This window comes from Tachypleus tridentatus, chromosome 7, assembly GCF_004210375.1.
Source record: "Tachypleus tridentatus isolate NWPU-2018 chromosome 7, ASM421037v1, whole genome shotgun sequence".
NCBI lineage: Eukaryota > Metazoa > Arthropoda > Merostomata > Xiphosura > Limulidae > Tachypleus > Tachypleus tridentatus.
The window spans coordinates 165,582,631-165,609,832 of NC_134831.1; the positions used below are offsets into that span (position 1 = coordinate 165,582,631).

Sequence of the window (27,202 nt, forward strand, 5' to 3'; positions counted from 1 at the left end):
AACATCTTCTTCATCACAGGTATTACTATAGAAAGCTCTCTGCTGGACCCTTTCCAACAATTCAATGTCTCTTCTACGGTAAGGAGCCCAAGACAGAAAACCATAAACTCTTGTAAGAATTTCATACAGTTCATAACACGAAAAGAAAAAAAAGAAATCCCGCATGGAAACATATGAAATTTCATTTCATCAGTTGATACTTTACGATTTCGAATTAGTCTGCCATCTGTATATTTACATAAAAAAATATATATATATCTTTATCTAAGGACTTTTTGGTAACACGAGATCATATATTTAATAATAATCTCACATTTTTATACGTCAAGTTTATGATCAATCAATTGAAACAAAACTTCCTTCATATTGCCTATACTAATTTATAAAATACGGTAGTTTCAATTAGGTTTTATCTTAAATAAGTTCAGTATTCCATACGACATTTAATATTTTACATTCATCATCAATCCTTTCTCCTAGTGCTGATTTAATTCCAAAATTCTACAACATCTTTAAAAACTTCATCTTCATCAAACCTGCAGAGTTATCAAAGTATTATCACCACAGTTTTCCAAAATTTACAGGTGTTAAAATTCTTACTCCAACAAACTGACGAATACCCATTTTGCTTAACTCAAATATTTTGTTACACATTTTTTAAACTAGTGGTTTGAATGTGTAAAAGATAAAATAGCCTTTACTTTCCACTGGAATGTCTGTACACACATTAGGCTTAATCCCCACAGTACTTATAATAGCATTAAGCTATATTGAACATGCTTATCAAAGTACAGAATTATTTCTCTGCGATGAAAGCTTTTTCCTCACTAATAACCAATATACAAGTATTTCTTTAATTTTCCGATGATAATAAATAGTGATTTACGTCTCCGCCCCCTATAGTATACTTACGATTGCATTTCTGGGTCATCATAAAACAGGGCAAGTTGAGTGGAAGCGAAGCTGTCAAGATCACTCAGCAGTCTTATATCAATATTTACTTTATCTTTTCACGTGAAAAGGTTGATAAGAATTCCTCTGAGTATTGTGACAGTTGCTTTTCCTGAGGGATTAGGTACAGATTTCATGTTAAATAATTTAAATTTGTTTTTAATACAAAATGCTATGAAAATGGGAACATTTATTACATTTCATAAAATAAAAATTCATCCACGATAACACGAACAAGCAAACCCCCTAATGACTGAACGACAATTATATGAGCTTATGATGCTATAACCTGGGTTTCGTTTAGTTTCGCATTCAACAACAAACAGTAATTTACAAAGTACCCGAGATACACTGTCCAAACTACAGCTAATATACACTGTTACTATATTACATACAGAGCCTTCTGAAACGTAAACCCAGAATGGGGTAAGATCGTTTTATAAGACAATAAGTTTTATTTTTATCCTTCAACTCAATGCACTAGAACCAAATTAACTTTCAAACCACAGACTCTTCCTATACTGTTCATTAGTAGTAGGAATTCGAATCAGTGACCAACCCTTTTATGTGTTTGTCTGTTCAAATGAAATCACTTAGTTACTACATAAATTATCGAAAATTACAGTAAACATTTAACATATAAAAAGCTTGTCAGAGTTTTAAAAAGGTCTAATGTTTAGTTGTAGAACAGTTTATTTGTTGATAGTATTAACGCGTAAGGCGTAACCTTAACTAACTTGAAACAAAAAACGTACAAAAATTCCAGTGTCAATTTATTTCTATCGAATAGAAGTCGTAGATAATGCAAAGATGCCAACCATTACGATTTTGGTGTATACATTACGACTATACACTCATACAGACAAATATTACGACTTGTTGCAACTCCCAAATTATTATATATTATATAAGCCCATACAATAAAGTGATAAATTGTTCCCCTAGGCCTTGAAAGGGGTGAAAAGAAAATTTCTAGTGAGATACAAATAAATTTTGATAATAAATAAAAGACATAGGCCAAATGGTTACTTGCGATAATCATGTTTGTGCTTGAAATAATAAAAATACATTTCTATCTCCGACGTCTACCAATAGTTTGAGTGCGGTGTTTCTCCATACTGGGTACTAGGGGGAATCCATAGTTACGTCATCATTGCTTGTCAGCCAATCAGCGCTCGCGCAGATGGGTATTTCTTGTTTTCTAAGCGGCATAGAAACACCAATGCGATCGTTCACAAGTTGGAAAAAAGAGGCCTCGTTCACCAGATTGTCTTGTTTCTGGCAAATCTAAAAGGACTAAAACTATGAATCAAAAATTTAGGAAAGAGTATAGTGCAAAATATCCGGTCATTGCATCAAAAGTCAGTGACAGTCATGCGTTTTGTACAGTTTGTCACATCGATTTTTCTGTGGCACATGGCGGAATAAATGATTGTTCCAGAGATACAAAATCGGCATCTCACCAACAAAAGGCTGAGGCGAAGACAAAAACGATGCAGATAACGACATTTATAAGTAAGAATTCAGAATATGAAACCATAAATGCAGAAGTGATGTTCACGCAATTCGTCATTGCTCATAATTTACCCCTAGCTGTAGCCAATCATGCAGGACATCTATTTAGAAAAATGTTCCCAGACTCTGATATAGCAAAAAAATATGGCTGTGCTAAAACCAAAACTACAGCCATTGTACAAATGTTGGGTTGTGAAGATGACAAAATGATTTCAAGCATACTTACTAACAGTGTTTACAGTTTAGCCACAGATGGATTCACAGACATGGATGGCTCAAAACTGTATCCAGTGGTTGTACGATGTCTTGACCCTTTGCTTGGAAAAATTGTTTGTTCTCTTTTGACACTAGTGGAATGGAAAGAGGCTTCAACGGGAGAGAATATTTTCAAGCTTTTGGACCACGAACTGACAAAGAGGAGAATTCCATGGGAAAACTGTATTAGTTTTTCTTCAGACAATGACTCAGTTATGTCTGGTATAGGTAAAGGTGTGATGGGGCACATCTCAAGACGACAGCCTAGCATTTACTTCATGGGCTGTGCCTGTCACCTCATAAATATTGCTGCCCAGAAAGCTTCCAGAGAACTGCCCTGCCCAGTTTCTTATATACTGATAGATATCTACTATTTTCAAGGAGTGTATGACAAAGAAACAAGAAAAATTCTACAATTTGTTAACACAAGATTGTTATCACTTGGGGTGTGCCTCAACAGAATATTGGACATGTGGAAGCCATTGAAGAAGTATTTTTACTGTGAAAAAGAAAAACTAGATTCAGAAGGATCTAAACGTGCAGGTCAGTCAGGCAGCAAGACTTTAACAGTCAGGATATCCTCTCAGCCACACAGGGACACAGTCAAGACATCCTCTCAGCCACACAGGGACACAAGACAACAGTCTCCAAAAGCAAAGAAACATTTGATATAACTCAATATATGTTTAGGCAGTCTGATCTTGAACTAAAGAAGAGACAATCAATGAAAAAAGAAAAGGAAAAACGAGAGCTAGTAAGGAAGTCACAAAGAAAAGTTATGCGCAGAGCATAGCCAATTAGATATTGCAAAGAGAAGAACCTTGCATACACATTATGCATATAACTCTGATTACACAAGTTAAAAATATACTTGTCAGATACATCAAGCCAGAATATCTTGAAAGCAACATCACTGAACTTGACTACAACAATGAATCCTTACACAAATCTGATGAGTCTGCCATCTGTATATTTACATAAAAAAAATATATATATATCTTTATCTAAGGACTTTTTGGTAACACGAGATCATATATTTAATAATAATCTCACATTTTTATACGTCAAGTTTATGATCAATCAATTGAAACAAAACTTCCTTCATATTGCCTATACTAATTTATAAAATACGGTAGTTTCAATTAGGTTTTATCTTAAATAAGTTCAGTATTCCATACGACATTTAATATTTTACATTCATCATCAATCCTTTCTCCTAGTGCTGATTTAATTCCAAAATTCTACAACATCTTTAAAAACTTCATCTTCATCAAACCTGCAGAGTTATCAAAGTATTATCACCACAGTTTTCCAAAATTTACAGGTGTTAAAATTCTTACTCCAACAAACTGACGAATACCCATTTTGCTTAACTCAAATATTTTGTTACACATTTTTTAAACTAGTGGTTTGAATGTGTAAAAGATAAAATAGCCTTTACTTTCCACTGGAATGTCTGTACACACATTAGGCTTAATCCCCACAGTACTTATAATAGCATTAAGCTATATTGAACATGCTTATCAAAGTACAGAATTATTTCTCTGCGATGAAAGCTTTTTCCTCACTAATAACCAATATACAAGTATTTCTTTAATTTTCCGATGATAATAAATAGTGATTTACGTCTCCGCCCCCTATAGTATACTTACGATTGCATTTCTGGGTCATCATAAAACAGGGCAAGTTGAGTGGAAGCGAAGCTGTCAAGATCACTCAGCAGTCTTATATCAATATTTACTTTATCTTTTCACGTGAAAAGGTTGATAAGAATTCCTCTGAGTATTGTGACAGTTGCTTTTCCTGAGGGATTAGGTACAGATTTCATGTTAAATAATTTAAATTTGTTTTTAATACAAAATGCTATGAAAATGGGAACATTTATTACATTTCATAAAATAAAAATTCATCCACGATAACACGAACAAGCAAACCCCCTAATGACTGAACGACAATTATATGAGCTTATGATGCTATAACCTGGGTTTCGTTTAGTTTCGCATTCAACAACAAACAGTAATTTACAAAGTACCCGAGATACACTGTCCAAACTACAGCTAATATACACTGTTACTATATTACATACAGAGCCTTCTGAAACGTAAACCCAGAATGGGGTAAGATCGTTTTATAAGACAATAAGTTTTATTTTTATCCTTCAACTCAATGCACTAGAACCAAATTAACTTTCAAACCACAGACTCTTCCTATACTGTTCATTAGTAGTAGGAATTCGAATCAGTGACCAACCCTTTTATGTGTTTGTCTGTTCAAATGAAATCACTTAGTTACTACATAAATTATCGAAAATTACAGTAAACATTTAACATATAAAAGCTTGTCAGAGTTTTAAAAGGTCTAATGTTTAGTTGTAGAACAGTTTATTTGTTGATAGTATTAACGCGTAAGGCGTAACCTTAACTAACTTGAAACAAAAAACGTACAAAATTCCAGTGTCAATTTATTTCTATCGAATAGAAGTCGTAGATAATGCAAAGATGCCAACCATTACGATTTTGGTGTATACATTACGACTATACACTCATACAGACAAATATTACGACTTGTTGCAACTCCCAAATTATTATATATTATATAAGCCCATACAATAAAGTGATAAATTGTTCCCCTAGGCCTTGAAAGGGGTGAAAAGAAAATTTCTAGTGAGATACAAATAAATTTTGATAATAAATAAAAGACATAGGCCAAATGGTTACTTGCGATAATCATGTTTGTGCTTGAAATAATAAAAATACATTTCTATCTCCGACGTCTACCAATAGTTTGAGTGCGGTGTTTCTCCATACTGGGTACTAGGGGGAATCCATAGTTACGTCATCATTGCTTGTCAGCCAATCAGCGCTCGCGCAGATGGGTATTTCTTGTTTTCTAAGCGGCATAGAAACACCAATGCGATCGTTCACAAGTTGGAAAAAAGAGGCCTCGTTCACCAGATTGTCTTGTTTCTGGCAAATCTAAAAGGACTAAAACTATGAATCAAAAATTTAGGAAAGAGTATAGTGCAAAATATCCGGTCATTGCATCAAAAGTCAGTGACAGTCATGCGTTTTGTACAGTTTGTCACATCGATTTTTCTGTGGCACATGGCGGAATAAATGATTGTTCCAGAGATACAAAATCGGCATCTCACCAACAAAAGGCTGAGGCGAAGACAAAACGATGCAGATAACGACATTTATAAGTAAGAATTCAGAATATGAAACCATAAATGCAGAAGTGATGTTCACGCAATTCGTCATTGCTCATAATTTACCCCTAGCTGTAGCCAATCATGCAGGACATCTATTTAGAAAAATGTTCCCAGACTCTGATATAGCAAAAAAATATGGCTGTGCTAAAACCAAAACTACAGCCATTGTACAAATGTTGGGTTGTGAAGATGACAAAATGATTTCAAGCATACTTACTAACAGTGTTTACAGTTTAGCCACAGATGGATTCACAGACATGGATGGCTCAAAACTGTATCCAGTGGTTGTACGATGTCTTGACCCTTTGCTTGGAAAAATTGTTTGTTCTCTTTTGACACTAGTGGAATGGAAAGAGGCTTCAACGGGAGAGAATATTTTCAAGCTTTTGGACCACGAACTGACAAAGAGGAGAATTCCATGGGAAAACTGTATTAGTTTTTCTTCAGACAATGACTCAGTTATGTCTGGTATAGGTAAAGGTGTGATGGGGCACATCTCAAGACGACAGCCTAGCATTTACTTCATGGGCTGTGCCTGTCACCTCATAAATATTGCTGCCCAGAAAGCTTCCAGAGAACTGCCCTGCCCAGTTTCTTATATACTGATAGATATCTACTATTTTCAAGGAGTGTATGACAAAGAAACAAGAAAAATTCTACAATTTGTTAACACAAGATTGTTATCACTTGGGGTGTGCCTCAACAGAATATTGGACATGTGGAAGCCATTGAAGAAGTATTTTTACTGTGAAAAAAGAAAAACTAGATTCAGAAGGATCTAAACGTGCAGGTCAGTCAGGCAGCAAGACTTTAACAGTCAGGATATCCTCTCAGCCACACAGGGACACAGTCAAGACACCCTCCCAGCCACACAGGGACACAGTCAAGACATCCTCTCAGCCACACAGGGACACAAGACAACAGTCTCCAAAAGCAAAGAAACATTTGATATAACTCAATATATGTTTAGGCAGTCTGATCTTGAACTAAAGAAGAGACAATCAATGAAAAAAGAAAAGGAAAAACGAGAGCTAGTAAGGAAGTCACAAAGAAAAGTTATGCGCAGAGCATAGCCAATTAGATATTGCAAAGAGAAGAACCTTGCATACACATTATGCATATAACTCTGATTACACAAGTTAAAAAATATACTTGTCAGATACATCAAGCCAGAATATCTTGAAAGCAACATCACTGAACTTGACTACAACAATGAATCCTTACACAAATCTGATGAGGCAGTTTCTATTGGAAATGCTGCCAAGGATTACATTGTTAAATATGAAAAGGGCCTGGACCTGATCAGCTTCTACACCAGTGTAAAGAAATACTACATTACAGCTTCAAATTACATGATGAAACATTTCCCTCTAAATGATGAACTTCTGATTCAGGCAGAGGTTGCTGATCCAAAACTGAAAGTCAGCAAAGATTTCTCTTCTCTATGCTTCTTCACAAACAGGTATCCTGTCCTTGTCAATACACATGAGCACGACACTATTGATAAATTGGAAGGGCAATATTTGAACTATCAAATTGATACTTTCTCAGAAACTGTCCTTCAGTTGAATGTTGACAAGTTTTGAGTTCAGCTGTCTACAGTTGAGGATGGAAATGGCAACCAGAAGTATGACATTCTGTGTAGGGTTATGCTTGGAATTCTTACAATCTTCCATTCTAATGCTGACAGTGAAAGGATATTTAGTTTAGTGACTAAAAACAAAAGCAAGTTCAGACCAAACTTGAGCACCTCAGTTTTGAGCAGTATTATAACACACTAGATGTGTATGCAGTCAAATTGACAATGTTATTATAACTCCCAACCATCCAGAGACATTCTCATGAAAGCAAAGGCTGCAACAGCTTCAAAACTATTACAATAAGTGTCATAAACATGATATAAACTAGTGCTTTTTCTGCTTACTGTTTGTGCATGTTCAATGTTGTTTTACCAGTATGTTTGTTACTCTGGTCTAAATAAAAGACATAATTTCAAAAGAATTTTTTAAATTTATTTATTAAATACACAAAACACAGTCATAAATGAGCAATCTATAGCAGTAATAAATAATAATAGTTATAATAATAATATAATAATAAACAGTTTAGAGACATTGGTCAGGCCTTGTAGCCGCAAATGATAAAGGGCTCTGTCTACAATCATTACGCTCAGTCATTTGTAATAGTTGGCATCTCTGTTAATGAAGACTTTGATAATAATGTTACGCCTAAGACAAATGGCCTTGTAAATTTTGGTGTCTGATCGAAATTATTTTGCATTATTCTAGAAATCTTGCATTTAAAGAATTAATGTTGTAATAAAGACATTAATTTTACCGCAAATGTTTTGTGGATCTCTGCTAAGAATAGCGATAATAGGTGGATAAATGATATACAGGTGAAATTTAATTAATTGTGTACGACTCGCATTATTAGCGAATCTGTAACCAACAAAGTCACAGACCCACAAGCAATTTGGCGCAGTTGAGAGCTAGAACAACAGCGCGGTCCTGGTGTGAGGGTCACGCTCTACATAAAAGAATGCATTAATCGTCTGAAGCAACCCGTTTTCGTCATACCAGATGTAAATCACCTGTCACAACGATGTGGAATTGTTAAAAATAGCATTATACGGTCACTGAAGTTACAAGCTAACTAAACATTATGATTATATTGACACGTATATAAGCTATTATTTTAACGTGTACAGTAACTTCTTTACGTACTTAAACACAAATTGGGCTTCCGTCTTTTTAAACCAGTATTGTTATGTATGTACTTCAAAACAGAAACAAACCCTACTGCACCGGAGGGATTATGGGAATGGCGAGGAATTACCCCCCCCCACCCATTTATTTCTCAGCAAGATATTTACACATGAAACATTCGCAATAATTAAGCTCTTTTGCCCTACCCACTCGCATCATTTGAGTCCCGCCTATACATTTGTGTTTACAACCTCATTTTTGTGAAGAATTTTCTACGTTAAAAAAAATTATTTGAAATATTTCAGTTGCAATCTCCATCGGGCAACAATGCACTGAGTGAAACACTGTGCCCGATCAAAGACCAGTAAGAAGTCCGATAACTCTCAGATAAAGGTATTACACCGAAGAAACAAGTCGTGTATAACTAATTCCACATATTAATTTACCTATGTTATGAGCCTTAACCAACAACTAACTCATCTCTGTTATCAGCATTTCTACAGCATCTGGGGGAAAAAATGGTATGAAAACAATTGTTATCCATGTGTTGATATACCACTAAAAATGATTCTTATTATGAGCTAAGGATGAAAAATACCATCTTCTCGGTAACTTAACTCACATCAACATTCCTCCCGCCAAAAAAAAATGTATTCATTAAATAAGCAAAGAAATGTTGAAACATAACATACAACATGATATTGGTTGATCGATACAGAAAACAACAAATACACACCTGTCTTCCCACTAGACAGCACGTGCACAAGTCACGAGCAGTATCATCACACAGTAAATAACCGAACTAAATAAAACAGCTGGTAGGAAGGTTAAATTCTTTCTTTTGGAATTTCGCACAAAGCTACTCAAGGGCTATCTGTGCTAGCCGTCCCTAATTTAGCAGTGTAAGACTAGAGGAAAAGCAGCGAGTCATCACCACCCACCGCCAACTCTTGGGCTACTCTTTTACCAACGAAAAGTGGGATTGACCGTCACATTATAACGCCCCCACGGCTGGGAGGGCGAACATGTTTGGCGCGACTCGGGCGCGAACCCGCGACTCTCAGATGACGCAGCACACGCCTTAACGCGCTAGGCCATGCCAGACCGGTAGGAAGGAAACTGTGCCATTTTTCCAGCCGTTTCGGTAGCAGCGAATGAAGAATTATGTACTTCCTCTTTTGGTGCTTGATGTGTGTATGGGTTCGTTTGTTTGTTGTTATTATTATTATTGTTGTTGTTTTATACGTGCACAGAATAAATTATTTATTGCAAAATTAATTTCATTCCGTTTCGTGGTATTGGTTGTTTGGTTTTAAGACGCTTCGTTTCAGTATGGTCTTAAACTTTTGACCAGCTAGTATTTAGGCTAATTTTATAGGGTTCACATTTTCCCTATTAAATGTTAAAAGGTTTTTTTTATTTATATTTTCCCTTTTCTTATTTTCATCTTTCGAAGCTATACTCAAATAAGTGGTTGAATCTAACAACGCAAAATGCATATTTTTGCTTTATGTTCATTGGCCTTAAGATTTTGGCCAGGAATGTATGTTGGTTATAACGTTATGTTCAACTTTGCTGGTTGAATTTCACGCAACGCTACTCGAGGGCTATATATATACTAGCCCTCTCTTAATTCAAACGTTACAGATTAGAGGAAAGACAACAATTAACACCATCCACCAGAAACTCTTGGGCTACGAATAATGAGACTGACCATCACATCATAACAGGTTAGCATGCTCGGTGACGGGAACCAAAATCGTGAAACACAAATTGAGTCTAGCATCCTTACCTCCACCCCCATCAGCTAAAAAAAACGTCATATTAACGATTTAGTTTATAAATAAAAATACATTTATCGCATTACTCGTAAGCTATGTCTGTCGTAACATCTTCCAGAACAAACGACATATCACAAAAACCTAAAGGAATATTTACGCCTACCTTTAAAAACAACAACAAACGATCTTGTACATAGACAAGAAACTGAAAATATTTATTTTGAAACATAAAATATTGAAAGATTCATTCAAATAATAAGGTATACTCATTTCTGGTGTTTATGTTAAAAAATAAAATGAAAACAGATCAAGCTTCACAGGCTAATTTATATTAGGCTTAAGAGGCATCACAATTTTATATTTTGAAACAAATACTTTTATTCTTTGTCACCAAACAGGTAGTAACTGAACGTATTATATATGTATGGAACCACCGACGTTTACCTTCCTAACGAATATTCGTTACTAATACATTTCTGGATAAAAAACCAACGAGAACAGAATTTCAAATATTTCACTCCTACGTAGCCAAAATTAATTTTGTGTCATTTTGGGTACAAAAGTTAATACTTCTACCAGTTAAAGAAAAAACTGGACGATGAACTTTTAACACTGTTGTTCAGATACTATTTTTAGTTTATCAATGGTATCAAATCAAATGTGTCTTTGCAACAAAAAATATATATTAATGATGTCATTTTCTGTATTTAATCTAATCACACATTTATTTGAACCGTATCGACCATCGATTTGTGTTTTTCGTTTAAATTGCTTAAGATTAGGGCAAAGCTACAGTCGTTACCCGGGAAACCCCAACCATGTTTGTGCTAATAAAATGAAACGAGTTTGTATAGTCTTCTTTCCTCCGAATAAACCTACCAACAAAAGCCGTATTTCTGTCGTTGCTAGTCTAAAAATAACCACTTTTAAACCCCGCACTGTCATCGGGTCTTACAGACTTTACCGGAATGTACGTAGGATGTCTGAAAACTCAACAAAGAAATGAAAACAAGGTAAAGTGAGGTCCCACGATATTCCAACTAGATTATGTATTCACATCTAAAACAGCTGCTCAAAGTCCAAATCCAAAGTGAGTTTCAATGTTCGAAAAGAGGTAAATTACCCACAAACTACGGTGACCCTCTAAGATGTAAAAGATGCAAACATATATGATTACTGTGTCAAATTACTGGCCGCAACAAATCAACCATCAGTTGCAATAGTTCGCGAGCATGATATTCTATAATGAAATAAAATTAAACTTTGTAAAATATTACTGGTAACTGAATTATATTCTAAATATAAGGAACAATAGAGGAATAAAATGAAAAATAAGATAAATACACGTAGCTAATTTTATTAATAAAACAATGCCACCTTAAGAAGGGTTTATTTATGCTCAGTATAATCACCTAAGCCTATTCACAAGTGTTTTCACAAGATGGGAAAAGTGGATGACGTGTTTGCGCAAAAGTTCCAAGTCTGCTTCTTTTTCTGCTAATTAGGTCAGTTGTTATCTGTACTAGTAATTATGCAAAAATAATGGTATCCTACAACAATGAGCATACACAATATTAAACCACACGCGATTATACAAATAATGATGTTCTACAACCAGAAGCAGACACAATATTAAACCACACATGATTATAAATATAAGAGGTTCAAAGTATGATTTATTTTAAGGTACATAACCAGCCACAGAAGAAAAAGAAAGAAAAACTCTACCAGTCCAAAAGTCATCTTCCTCATTAGACATTCATTCTCATGCAGAAGATGTTAATATTAGGCCTATTATATTTTTAAATAGTATATTTTTTATTCAGTTCGTTGGGCTTGGTTGTTTTCTTTTGGAATTTCGTGCAAAAATACACGAGGGCTATCTGCGCCAGCCGTCCCTAATTTAATAGTGATATAGTAGATGGAAGGCAGCTAGCCAATACCATCCACCGCACACTCTTGGGCTACTCTTTTACTTTAAAAAAAACAAAAACAGTGGGATCAATCGTTGTATAATGACGCCCCGACGGCTGGAACAGTGAGCATGTTCCGTGACATGGATTCGAATCCGCGTTTAACAAATTACGAGCCAAGCGCCTGGCATGGATAACTGTAGGTGACAAAACAATTAAACCAAGCTACAAACAATACAAAACACACTCCTCACAACAGCACATAGAGTTCCCAGAGCAACATCATCTCAATTTATACATAAATATTCAAACATACCAATCATACCAGATAGACTCCTACGTAGTACAATAACGTATTTTGATAAAAATTTGATGAAAAATGAATTATTATGCGAACTAGACAAGTACATCATACATGATGAAGATAGTTTTAAACACCTCTCCCAGATCAACATATATTTTAAACACAAAAATAAATAAATGAAAATATATATATAATAATAAAAATATAAATAAAAATAAAATTCATCGAAAATCTTTCTTTTATTTAAAAATAAAAAAGGGCCACCAACAAACCAGACATCTTACTCATAGGGCAAAAGAATATCTATACATATGTATACCACTACGTCGACATTGCCCTGAAAAAGGGTCGAAGTAATTGAGCCCACTCTGACCCAAAAAGCAGTAACAACACCATCAAACACTGCATGACTACATAAGTTAAGGAAGGAGGAAGAGGTCAAAGAGCACCTGACCCTCCAGGGTACATATGATACCCAAACCCCGAGAAAGAGAGAGAGCCAAGCGCCCAAGCCACTAAGATTTCTCCAAAAGGTATGTAACAGTATTTTAACCACACTATGTTCTCCAAATCCATCGACAACGACGGATTTCGCTATATATCAGGGCGAATGAGATACAACTTAAAGTCACGCCCGGAAACTGTTTTCCTTATTTTTCTGTAGTTGTTTTCCTTGTTGTCATTGATGTGGTTACAACGAATATCACACAAGTATATACAGATACCACATTTTCCAATGTTAATTACTAACACTATGTTAATCGCTAGTGATAGTATTGATATGATAGTTCTTTGTTGTTGTTTTTTATATTTCACTTATAATTTATATACTCCTATAGTAATAGTTGCACGCCCCCTTGAAGGGCGCGCCCCACAGATATAATGCTATCACTCACCTGCTCGGAAGAATGAACAGTTTTAACTGAAACTGGTTTGGCAAAATTATACCCTCGCTATGTATTTTATTCAAGCAAATATGCAACAAACCGTCCCTTTAAATAACGTTAGGACGTCATCGCACAACCACGTCTCCCCCTTTTGTCCAATAATATTACAACGAAATCATTAACAAGCTTAAACATGTTCTTATAATGCAATCCAAGTTACCTTTTTCTGACTCGTAACATATAGTCAAGCTAAAGTTTAGGCCCTCATGTAACCAAACAATTAGTGAGGCCCTCATCTGATCCACCAATTGGTGATAAGTAATTCTATCAGTTAAAAGTTATGTACACCTTAACAATGCAATATTCGAAGACATTTAAAACGGATGTACTTATTGCAAAATACGCCAGCTAAAATATGACTATTTTTATCGAACGAATTTGCATAGGAAGTTAACGATTCGCTGGAAGCTATAAAATGATGTAACAGATGCAAAGTTAACAAAACTTTATTCACCATTGTTGAATGACGATAATCTTACATTGTACGGTATTGTGAAAATAAACACTTCTAACAGAAACGCCACACAATATGTTTACTATTATTGAATAGTTATAAATTATATTTATTTTTGCAGCAATGACTTTTTACACACCTTTTAAATTTAAACAAAACTTTACGTTTCCCTTTTAAATTCCATAAAAAAATTAATAATGTTTATATGTGTATAAATAATGAGAATGTTAATACTGAAGAATTAAAACAAAATCAAAATGTTTGTTTGTTTGTTTTGAATTTCGCGCAAAGCTACACGACGGCTATCTGCGCTAGCCGTCCCTAATTTAACAGTGTAAGACTAGAGGGAAGGCAGCTAGTCATCACCACCCACCGCCAACTCTTGGGCTACTCTTTTACCAACGAATTTAGATTTCTATTCCTTTGATTAATTTATGTAATAATTCTTCATGTGAGACTGACGATCAAAGATTAAGACTGTGGGTCCTACTTTCTCAGTCACTTCTAAAACCTATGGCACATTTTATATCCCACATTATAGTCTGTATCCTGGGATATTTTCAATTGGTGCAGCGTTTTTATTTTTGTTTGGGCTTGTTTATATATCAAGGTCGTGATTACTCAGCTTAAAATAAAAATTATCGCAGCGCCATTTCAACCGTCCCTAAAACTAAAACGCAACTCATCGTGCGCAAGATTTACAGTTTGATGTGAAAGATAAATTTGACTGGGCTTGATCAAACTCTACACAGGGGCAACCTTTATTTTCTCAAGAACACCGTTAGTTGCTAATGGTGGGTCCTCGATGCTTTGTTTTCGTCTGTTTCGCCTGCAATTCGATTTTAATTTTTTTAGATAAATTTAGAAGTTTACTTTTCTCTAACAAAACATTCTTCTCAAGGTTAAAAAAATTTGTAATTTAACTATATGAAGTAAACTGTGAGAACGTTTACACGTTATCACAGATGTAATTTAATTCCTTAATGGATCAAACAGTTTATTAACCCTTGTACTCTCTTTCTACGCACTCTGTTAGCTACTCTGTCGATTGCAAAATAATAACAACAAGGCACAAAACTCCTGTTTCGGGCAAGATCTATATCTAGTGATTTAGTTGGGTCGTGGTATACTTTTATTTGAATACCATGTGAAGGCAGTGTTATGTATCTAAAATAATTACAACAGTTAAATGACCTGTCTAAAATACTAACGTCAGGGTACGTAGAAATCTGAACGAATTCGATGGCCGTGCGGGGTCTCTTAATGACTGCGGGGCTAAACCTATTTCACAACACGTGATACCAACCAAACGCCTGTAGTATAAAATATAGTATAACATATCCGGATTTTATGAGAAAGACACAGAACTAATTACAAAATAATGTAAAGGGGTAAAGAAACTTTCCGAGATAACCATTTGACAAACGAACAAGACATGCAAACAGAGTTTATACTGTTGGAAGGAACTAAGTTGCATTTTTAAGATACGTTTGATGCGCGGTATTAAAAACAAACCACAAAACCTTGTAATTTGAAAAACGGATTTCTACAATAGTGCTTATCTTTTCTTTGCAATCATAAAAACTATTCGTCTGTTCAAAACAAAAAAAGAACTAATGAAGGCCTCATACACTCGCATAAATATACGATAATACACGTAACCTGCTCTTCGAGTCAATACAGGCTGCTGTAACAAAGTATTGTTTGTTTGTTTTGGAATTTCGCACAAAGCTACTCGAGAGCTATCTGTGCTCGCCGTCCCTAATTTTGCAGTGTAACACTAGAGGAAAGGCAGCTAGTCATCACCACCCACCGCCAACTCTTGGGCTACTCTTTTACCAACGAATTTAGATTTCTATTCCTTTGATTAATTTATGTAATAATTCTTCATGTGAGACTGACGATCAAAGATTAAGACTGTGGGTCCTACTTTCTCAGTCACTTCTAAAACCTATGGCACATTTTATATCCCACATTATAGTCTGTATCCTGGGATATTTTCAATTGGTGCAGCGTTTTTATTTTTGTTTGGGCTTGTTTATATATCAAGGTCGTGATTACTCAGCTTAAAATAAAAATTATCGCAGCGCCATTTCAACCGTCCCTAAAACTAAAACGCAACTCATCGTGCGCAAGATTTACAGTTTGATGTGAAAGATAAATTTGACTGGGCTTGATCAAACTCTACACAGGGGCAACCTTTATTTTCCTCAAGAACACCGTTAGTTGCTAATGGTGGGTCCTCGATGCTTTGTTTTCGTCTGTTTCGCCTGCAATTCGATTTTAATTTTTTTAGATAAATTTAGAAGTTTACTTTTCTCTAACAAAACATTCTTCTCAAGGTTAAAAAAATTTGTAATTTAACTATATGAAGTAAACTGTGAGAACGTTTACACGTTATCACAGATGTAATTTAATTCCTTAATGGATCAAACAGTTTATTAACCCTTGTACTCTCTTTCTACGCACTCTGTTAGCTACTCTGTCGATTGCAAAATAATAACAACAAGGCACAAAACTCCTGTTTCGGGCAAGATCTATATCTAGTGATTTAGTTGGGTCGTGGTATACTTTTATTTGAATACCATGTGAAGGCAGTGTTATGTATCTAAAATAATTACAACAGTTAAATGACCTGTCTAAAATACTAACGTCAGGGTACGTAGAAATCTGAACGAATTCGATGGCCGTGCGGGGTCTCTTAATGACTGCGGGGCTAAACCTATTTCACAACACGTGATACCAACCAAACGCCTGTAGTATAAAATATAGTATAACATATCCGGATTTTATGAGAAAGACACAGAACTAATTACAAAATAATGTAAAGGGGTAAAGAAACTTTCCGAGATAACCATTTGACAAACGAACAAGACATGCAAACAGAGTTTATACTGTTAGAAGGAACTAAGTTGCATTTTTAAGATACGTTTGATGCGCGGTATTAAAAACAAACCACAAAACCTTGTAATTTGAAAAACGGATTTCTACAATAGTGCTTATCTTTTCTTTGCAATCATAAAAACTATTCGTCTGTTCAAAACAAAAAAAGAACTAATGAAGGCCTCATACACTCGCATAAATATACGATAATACACGTAGCCTGCTCTTCGAGTCAATACAGGCTGCTGTAACAAAGTATTGTTTGTTTGTTTTGGAATTTCGCACAAAGCTACTCGAGAGCTATCTGTGCTCGCCGTCCCTAATTTTGCAGTGTAACACTAGAGGAAAGGCAGCTAGTCATCACCACCCACCGCCAACTCTTGGGCTACTCTTTTACCAACGAATAGTGGGATTGGCCGTCACATTATACACCCCCACGGCTGGGAGGGCGAGCATGTTTAGCGCGACGCGGGCGCGAACCCGCGACCCTCGGATTACTAGTCGCACGCCTTACGCGCTCGGCCATGTGTAACAAAGTAAAAGCAGTACATTAATGTATTGTTGTATCTGAGGCGTTGTTTGGTGTGGCATCATATAATATTGATACACGTCACTGCAACGGTATGCATTTTTCCCGGTACTAGCACTAAAAAGAACAAATAACGTTGACCTTGTTTCACCACCTCGAGATTTCACAACAGTACCAAATGGCTCGTGTTAACGTAACATATTCCCAGATCACGCGAGTTTGCTTTTTTAAAAAAAAGCAAGAAAAAACGAAACTCGCACATAAAAAACCTGCAACTCGTGTTATATACATTTTAAAACGGATTTGATATCGACTCATCAAGAATAGAAACAAATACAAACAAACATACTTACGGTTTGGAAGAGTGTGAAAATCTGAGAAAAGGGGTTCAAAAGGAAGCATCCACCAGGGTAAGAGATAAATACTTTTTGACAAGCGCACTTTAAGATGTACAGGTAGAAGAGATTAGATTCTGATTCCAACAAAGACTATGAAGAATCAAATAAAAACAGTTTTATAAAACATATGAAATATCTCTTCCATCAGTTAGTACTAGGACGCCCACTAGTGGTGATACCACAAACTAACACAGCAGAACTTAGCCTTGGCTTTCGGTCAGTCACCTACAAGGGACGACCTTGAATCACAAGTTGGCTACAAGCCCTGTTTTTACCCACAATAGTTTGTTTGATAACGTGATCGTTGACGACCGAAGAAAAGCAACTGACAGCTAAGTCCCAAGAGCATAAATATTATTCTAATTTTTTATGGAAGATTTTGAGTCGTTTTTAACTCTTTTAAGGTAAGCCTAAATGAACCTAAACAGTTGGTCATCAGTGTTATACCAAATCATAAATTAGGCGTAATGCTATAATGTTAATTCACATTTAATACCTGAAAGGGTAGGCTAGAAAGGACTAAAAAAACACTAACTGTACATCCTTGTCACCATAAAAAGTCTTTCTGTTTCTTTAATCTATCTAAACTATACTGGTAAGCGAACCTAAATCCACAAAAAAAAGATCAAACAGAATGCATTAGGCTTCCAAGTCAAAATATTTCAAGTTTTATCTTCATTGAAAAGAAACGTGTACAATAAATATTACACTGTTTTCCCTGTTACTTACTCTTTCTAGTTAATATATTGATGCACATGCATACTAAGAAGCAACATAAATAAATGAAATAACGCATGAAGATAACAGAGCTTCAAAATTGTTTTGCACTTGGTTTTTAACTTTTCTTAATTTAATAATAATAAACCACACCCCTCAAAAGGTGTCCCGAAAACTGGCAACAAGCAGAAGTAGCGTTAAACAAACAGAACAAAACAGCTGGTATGAATAATTCTCACACTGGGAAGCATTTACTACCTGTCACGGTTAACACTGACCCACCCAAATACAGTACACATCATGGGTTTGGATGATCACGGCTTCTCACTGTCGCCCCACCCCCCAACTACATACACCTCTGTACTATATATGTATAGGTGATTAGGAAGTACAACCACCTGGGGGTAGAGGTTTTCGTGAGTAGGGTGTCCAAAAATCAGCTGTGTGTGTAACCACTTTGTTATACAAAGTGGTTAATTTACAGCAAGAATGTAGATTTCTGATGGTTAAGCATAGCGATACCAGAAATAACCCAGCAAAGCGATAACCTAACGAAACTATACCTCCCCCTCCCACATCAACCGGTAGTACATGTGTATATCACAGCCCCAGCGAAATAATTAATTTTAGGTCATTTAATGGTTACTTTTCACAGGTAAAGATTCTAATTCAAAAAACGCTTTTATTCTTTCTTCGGCTTGGTTTAGATCATATCACGTGAGATTCTTTTTTTTTCCTCAGTTCTTACAAAAACCTAGATTAAACAGGAATTGTCATGTATATTATGCAATTATATGAGCAGTGATGAGGTACTATAAAGGCACCGCCGAGAAGACGACTTCATTTTCGACAGTTACACGGTAATGCCCGGACCACTTGAAGACCTAAGCATAAATTGGGTCTGTAGGACTGCGTTGAAAGCAAATTTAGGGTACGTGATACCAGGAGATAAAAAACGGTTCCGAGAGGACTAACGCTGTAGAGTTCGGTTACGGTTGTCATGGGAATACTGTGTGTAATATTATTTATAGTGCGATGGACAAACGAAACATGGCAACTCCTCCAAAATCGTTTTATAGCTTTTAAAAATGAACACTATCACGATTCTGTCAATTAAAGATGTGAACTGGCTTTGAGGCCTGGAAATCTTCAAGCGAAAGTTTGTTCACTGCACTGTACCGTTCAATGAAACTGGTTCCATGTACATCGAGACCACACGCGATTCAACTGTGCGGTGCTTTGACACTGATAAATCCACATTAAACAACAATAAAAAAAACCACACTTTTAGCATATCACATACTTTAGCACGTCTGTTTGTGCTCCAACACCCAACAAGATAAACATAATTGCGACAATTAGCTGAGAGTTATTAATAATGGATCCATTCCCACGTAAAATGAATCTATTCACCGGATTTCACTACTGATCCACTCAAACTATTCAAATCTGTAACATCTAGTATTGAATAATAGGTCAACTTCTCGGCGTTTCCTTTACCATATATGTCACTACCAAGTGACCTAGTTTCACGTCCTGAGTGTAGTCAAGTAGAAGGTTAGACCGCTATTTAAGTACGGCTTACATTCACTGTTACACGGTGACATCCCGTTTAATCGGAGGAAGTCGTGAAATATTTAAGCTGTTGGTTTCATACAAATGAATATCACCGAAACATTAAATCACTAAAACAGTAAGGTAACCTTACTGTTACTGAGAAACCTAGAAACTTGTAAAATGTTTAGAAGTCTGACAAAAAATAGTAATCGGGGTTATGTACCAATTTGTGTCTGTAAATCTTGATATATCCACAATAAAAGAAACTGACGTTGATACATAAATGCAGTCTACATCGTAGTAGTGGATCACAGAACAAAATACACGTGTAAAGAAACCTCGCATCCTTTAAAGTATATACTAAAGACACTAGAGTTGTGGAACTGATGTGAGCGCATGCGCAGTTAGTCGAACATTGTACTAAATACTTAGGATGTAAATAGGGAAGAGAAGACTCTTTATTGATCAGCTAGGATATTAATAAATTTGAATATTAAGGAATTTAATTTTGGTGGTTTGAAAATACATTTTTAAACATCAAATAGTTTAGATATTTTAATATCACAGTAAACTGACAAATGTAAACTTTCATTCCTCCATTAAAATAAAAACATTTCCTACACAGGTTTTTCGTAATCCATCAAATTCCTGATATTCTTACATACATAAAATATTTACGTGCCATTTATATGGTATGCGAAATTCTCAAGTCTTAGCTAATCATTTATAGTAACTTTGATAAATTTATAGTTCAATAAATCAAAGTTTCTAACTCAAATACAATACATTCACTTTCTAGCGCTAAAGAGGGCAGTGGCGAGTAATGTTCTAAATACATTTTTATCACGTGACAGTAGCATATAATATGGACCAGCTTGAAGCACGTGTACACGTCAAATCCCTTGGCTTCGCATATGACCCTTTTCTCCACTAACCCACTTAGTTTGCGGCTTAGAAATACGTTACACATTCATTTTTCTTTCATGAAACAACGTAGATTCTGTTTCACATACGATTTTCAACTAGGGCAAAGAAGCAATGTTTTAACACTCCTACGAAAAGTGGGGCCTAATAGGCCCCAGAGCAACTTTAAAGGTTATTAATATTAGGCTAATAATTTTGTATTTAAATGAAATTTCCATTTAAATCCATTAATGAATGGATTAACGAGATTCCCACTGTCCCTATCTACTATCTAGCGAAACCACAGCCAGGGGAACGGGCTTGGAGAAATCAGGACTAGAAACGTCTTTTCGTAGGAGTGTTAAATCTCCCGATCCACTAATTTCTCACACATGCAAGAAAGTTAAGATCCTGTCGATGAAACGCAAAAAAAAACAACAACTCGTACGGATATAATCGTACGAAAGTGCGACATTTCCACAATAATAACCACCAAACAGTCAATATTCTACACTGGCTAAATCAAGAAATAAAAGAAAACGGGTTATGACTCAATTTATTACTAGACTGGCAAGTCATAAAATTAGTTTTGATGTTTTTACGTTGAATTCTGAAATAGTTTACCTATAAAGCACAGAAGCATATAACTACGGCTATTGGGTCTTATTTAAATACAAGATTGTAATAGAAAAACAAAGCTGAAATCTAACACAATAATAACTATCGTATTATAAACAGTTTGCAAGTATTCAATACTGGATTCATAAACGATTCTACGTATGATCCAACTTTGATCACTGTTATTAAGGGGTGTAAATAGTCTAAGCTTTGCACGGTTTAATTTCCCTTTTGTTTTCAACAAGAATATTTTATCACGAGAAACTGAAAAAACAAATCGTTAACTATACGAACAGCTAATGTCCAAGAAGCTGATATACATGCTTTTAGTACTCTAATTTTTAATTTTACCTCTACGTTAAAGTTCTTCATACTTTTTAGAACTTTCGTGTACCTTTTAACAGTAATTTTTCAAGCCCTAATTTATCTATTGTTAAACAATTTTTATCGCCTTCTATATATTTCCCCAATGGTTACTTTACCCCCTTCCCCCGAACACACACACACGAATTTTGTGGGAACTTGTACGGGCCTCAGTTTGTAATTCCAGAAGCGTTCGAAACAACAGAACTTCAGTAGAGCGCCGATTTAATCACATAAGAAACTTTTAACTTCTCACTACAGTATAAACCAGCTTCTTGCGTATAGAATTCGAGATATTTGAATATCTTATGTCCAAAACCTATGTGATATGCTTCTTTATAAGACAACATAAAACTGCAACACTCCTGTCGCTAAAACTCAACAATGGCCCGGTACTGGTTAGTTCCTGGAGAAAAACGTAGACACAGCTGGCCAAAGACAAGAGAGGCGTGCCTTTACACCCCTTCCACACCTGTACCCTCACCATTTCAGGAAACGTTCTACACCTCCATATATGTAGGATAGAACAGATGGAACAAGAGAGAAAATAATGAATATAAAATGGTAAACAACTTTTCCCTACACTCCAGTTTCCGGCTCAAGACCGTATTATAGTTGAAGAGTTCACTGAAAAAATCTGTTTCAACGACGGTTGATGCAAAAGCTCCTATACGCTGTTTCAAGGTAAAGTTTAAGCTATCATCTCGTACGTGCACGAGTCGCAAATCTCTGTGAACTGTCAAGACAAGCTACGTTCAAAGTACTTGTAGCACTAACATACTTTGTTATTTGTCCAAACTTTCCCATGTATATATATATACATACACTCGAGTAATTAATGAAATTTTTATTCTTCCTTCAGTTCTCCCCGTAACAGAACTACTGTGACTACTCGAAACACACAATACTACAGTACACAGTGCAGAATACTCCAAATAACTTGATTACCAAGGTAATAATTCCCACTCACATTTGAAATAAAAGTATTAGATCATGTAAATAATCTGTCGAAGTTAAACTTCATTTTTTGTATTTAAGTGAATAATTAATTCCTCGTGGGTTTTAAAAGTTGGATAGTTATAATAAAACAAATACTGATACCTAACGAGTTAAAACGTATTGTTCACGGCATAGTTTTTCGTCTTGTTTCCCCAATAGCAACTAAACCACATAAGAATCTCGTGGTGAAGCAGTTGATTCTGATTATTCGTAACTGCATTGTTGAAAGTTCTAACTGTAATCGTAATAAACCACTTCTACGAAATACAGTTTCAACAATGTAGCTTGTCTTAACAACAAAGCAAGTTAATACGTATTTAGCTACTAGTATACTATCTGTAGTCAATTTATACGGGGTCGGAAACAATCACGTGATTTCCAATCTCCCGCCAAAAGTGGTGCGTTACCAGATTCGAATGTATTTGTCACAAACCTACTAGGATTAACGTAGGTGAAAAACAACTGCAAACCAAACAACAATCATTACAAAATACATTAATTACGACAGCATAGAGTACTCAAAACTACTTCCTCAAAGTTCATGCACAAATACTCTAATACACGCACAACAGCAGATAGACTTCTACATAGCACAATAAAATATTTCGATAAATATTGGAAAAAAAAGAGCTGTTACGCAAACTAAACAGGTATTGCATATATGATGAACACAGTCCTAAACACCTCTCCCCGATAAACTTGTACATTAGATCATTAAGCTAAAATTAAGTTAAATAAATAAAAATATTTGAAAAATATAATAAAAATAATAATAAAAAACTAGTACTAAAATAAAACAGGCCACATGTTCTAGACTTATATATAAAAAAAAAACAACAACAACTGAAAGAACAATATACATGGACATTGCCCTGAAAAGGGCCTTAGTTATGTTATCACTCTGGCCCTCTGCATTTACTTTAATTATATTAACAAGTCCACTCAAACAATATAAAGGCAGGAGGAAGAGGTCTAGTGTATCTGACCCTCCTAGGTATACAAATTTATATAACCAAACATCTAGAGAGAGAGAGAGAAAATGTTTCGTAGGTATTATTAACAAATCGTGAGACACCAGTCCGAAAGGGGCCACGGCACCATTTTATCCTTTGAATACGACAGTGCACAGAAGTAGGGGTTAATTTTTTTCTTTAATTGACAACAGTGTTAAATAACTTCATGCAACAACTAAAGAATATTGTATAAACCGAAAATTATCTTTGTCAGTTTATTTCTACAGCGTAACGTTGCCGCCTGGTGGTTATACCTACAACTTTTAACGTTTTCAGTGAAATCAAACTATACGAATATCGTCGCAAGTCACTTCATAAATCAACAATTAATACTGATCACTGCTGTGTAAAACAACAGAAAAACAACCGTTACGCCACCTAGTTTTTCTTCTTCTAAAACTGATAGTTAATCTCAGCTGTAGACAGTATCAGAAATTGTGGAATACGACATGAACAGTATAACTGGATCAGGGCAGGGTTTCGAAACTTTTTATGTAACGGTGCGGCTCTTCACATTAAAATAATTTTCGTATGTGGAAATAGCAAAATCAACATTTTTTCTACCATTTTTCAATAATTTTTAAGAAGAAAAAGTGCCTGTAAGGAGCGACTACGTGCAAAAAATACATTTCCGACAGCAAAGTGATAGTTTTGTTGGTTTAACATCGTCTACAACTTTCCTGCTTCACGATAGGTTGAGATCTTTCAACTTACTTTAGCTTAAAAACAAGGAGTAGAGAATGTAATGTTGAACTTTATAATAAAAGGTATACGATTAATGGATAGGATGTAGAAATTACTTATTCAACATAATAGGAAAAGTCATAAACTCAAGGTATGCAAAAGACAAACTAGGCTTATTTTTCTTGAAAGGTGACTGGATTCCGAAAAAAGCGGCCAGAATAGTAGTTGAGGTCAGATTGACATGGCATTAACTTAAAGGTGGATGTACAAGACCGTCCATATGGTCTTTTGTAGTTCGTTTGTTGTGCTAAAACAAATCACGATTGTGAAATTAAAATCAAGCTAACTTACCCATTAAACCACCCAGATGTTCATCTGGACGACCATTACTAACATCAACACGAATTATTCGATTTCCACAGCCAGTATTCACAATAATTTTCAAGAGGATGACACGTTACGAGCCGCTTGGACAACTACAGCATTGGACGGAAGGAGGGCTTACACGCACGTGATTGTACCGGCTGAAAAATGAACCGCCATAGTGCTTGTGGAACAGAGCCTAAAGTTGAAGATGTTCTACACAACTGTCATATAATCTCAAGTTTTTCCTCTGGTCACGTGTCAAAAACTATTACTATTAATCGGAAAACTGAATAATATTCAAACAGTGACACCTTAGAACGTAAACAAACGCATCAGCTGATAGCTATAAAACTTCGTTTGATAGACTGGTAAGGCAATATCGTGTGCTAACACTACGAGCTCGCGCGCAACGCTGTAAAGAAAACTGCAGAAGGTACTGGGCTCGACCACTATAAGGGAAAAGGGGTGTATCCTAGTAATCTCAAGTTTATTTTCTCTCTCACCTGCTTTGATTCCTACAGGAAAATCAATGTATTGAAGACAGTGAAACATTCATTGCTGTTGGGGATCCTGAACAGTTGTGTTCAGTATTTGTTTGTTTAGAATTAAGCACAAAGCTACACAATGGGCTAGCTGTGCTCTGCCCATCACAGGTATCGAAGTCCGGTTTTTAGCGGTGTGAGTTCGCGGACATATCGCTGTATGGAACTGTGTTCAGTAAACGAGATAAGTTATTTTCTATTCTTTATGAAAGATTTGAACTGTGGAAATTATAGCAAAGTTAGAATAAGAAATGACAGTCTGTAGTCATCTGGGGCTGTATGTTTACAAGGAGCTATGAGAACAATAAAATTCCTGATAATAATCAGCGAGTGACTTCGTTACATTATTTGTGTTATATAAAAAGGGGTTAAAATGGTCACCAGTTAATTATTTGAAGCGACTCACGTGACGTCGCCACCAACTGAACGCACTTTTTCTAATAATACTGTGAAATGTTTTATGTTAAGCTCAAAAATACGCCATGGGCTGTTTGTGTTGGGCTCATCACGGGTATCGAGACCCGGCTTTCAGCGTTAGCAGCCTTCAGAGTTCAGCTGAATCACTGTGCGGTAAGTAAAAAGAATAGACAATTACTTTAATGATACATCCAATCTTTGAAAAGCACGTTGGTGACGTCAGATAACCAAAGAGATAAACCTTTAAACACACTGGGCATGCTATGTCAAGGCGAAAATAAAATAAATAAAGATAAGTTTAAGAACTATTGTGTTTAGAACTAAGTTGAATTAACAAACACTGGGATATTACTTCACTACTTAAAAAAATATCTAATAAAATATATAAGATAGATGCACTTGTTAAAGCTGCATTTACTAAAATGATCAAATATTTAAACTCGTTCAACGACCCTCTATACTCCAGTAACTGTTGCTCACCCAAGTAACGGACTCTATCCCTTTACTCCCATAAAAAAAAAAAAAAAAACTCAGTTTCATTGGTAAACATCTCATAATACCTCAAATGAACAAAGCCTTTTCCTGTCTTTGAGTCTCTCTTTAGTTACGAAATGCCACCAGTTTATGTAAACTATCCTTTCATTGCTACTAATGGGTGGGAGCAACTAGCTTGAGAACCACGTTTGAAAAGGTTTTTCTAGCCAAACTAGTCAGTGTTTGTGTTGTTTGTTCCATTTTAATGAGGGAATCCCAGTCGACGTTGTTGCTTTTGTCACCGTTCAGAAAGATAACAGAATGCAAAACAAACATTAAGGTGGATTCGTTTAATTTCGTCGATAGAAAACTGTTTATATAAAAGAAATGGACTTCCGTAGGGGGAGAGAAAAGGGTACTCGCTCTCCTGAACGAGAAATAAGTTAATTCTTTCCTTATCCATTCAACTTATGCAGGTTCCTTTACTAACTTCACAACTCACGATACTTTGCGCTCCTCTCCTGGAAACACGTCAACTAACATTCGTGCATGGTTTCCAACGTTATTCCACAAATATTATTGGTCAAAACATTTACATCACCTACGAACCAGCGAGGATTTGAACCTGCTGTTTAAAACTGTTGAACTATCTCGACAATTCTAAAGAAATATAAAATATTAGGTAAGAAGTATTAGTGAT

At 35.5% G+C, this 27,202-nt stretch overlaps 1 protein-coding gene across 3 annotated transcripts in view; it reads right to left on the reverse strand.

Moving 5' to 3' along the window:
* The window catches only part of LOC143257128 (uncharacterized), a 76,519-nt gene extending 51,039 nt beyond the window's left edge, over nt 1–25,480 (reverse strand). The window contains exon 1 of one of the 3 annotated variants that reach the window (XM_076515402.1): nt 25,055–25,480. The gene's annotated coding sequence lies outside the window, so the exon portion shown is untranslated. The remainder of the gene's footprint in view (nt 1–25,054) is intronic. The other 2 variants (XM_076515407.1, XM_076515404.1) reach the window with 2 other exon arrangements.
* Between the last annotated feature and the right edge of the window lie 1,722 nt (nt 25,481–27,202).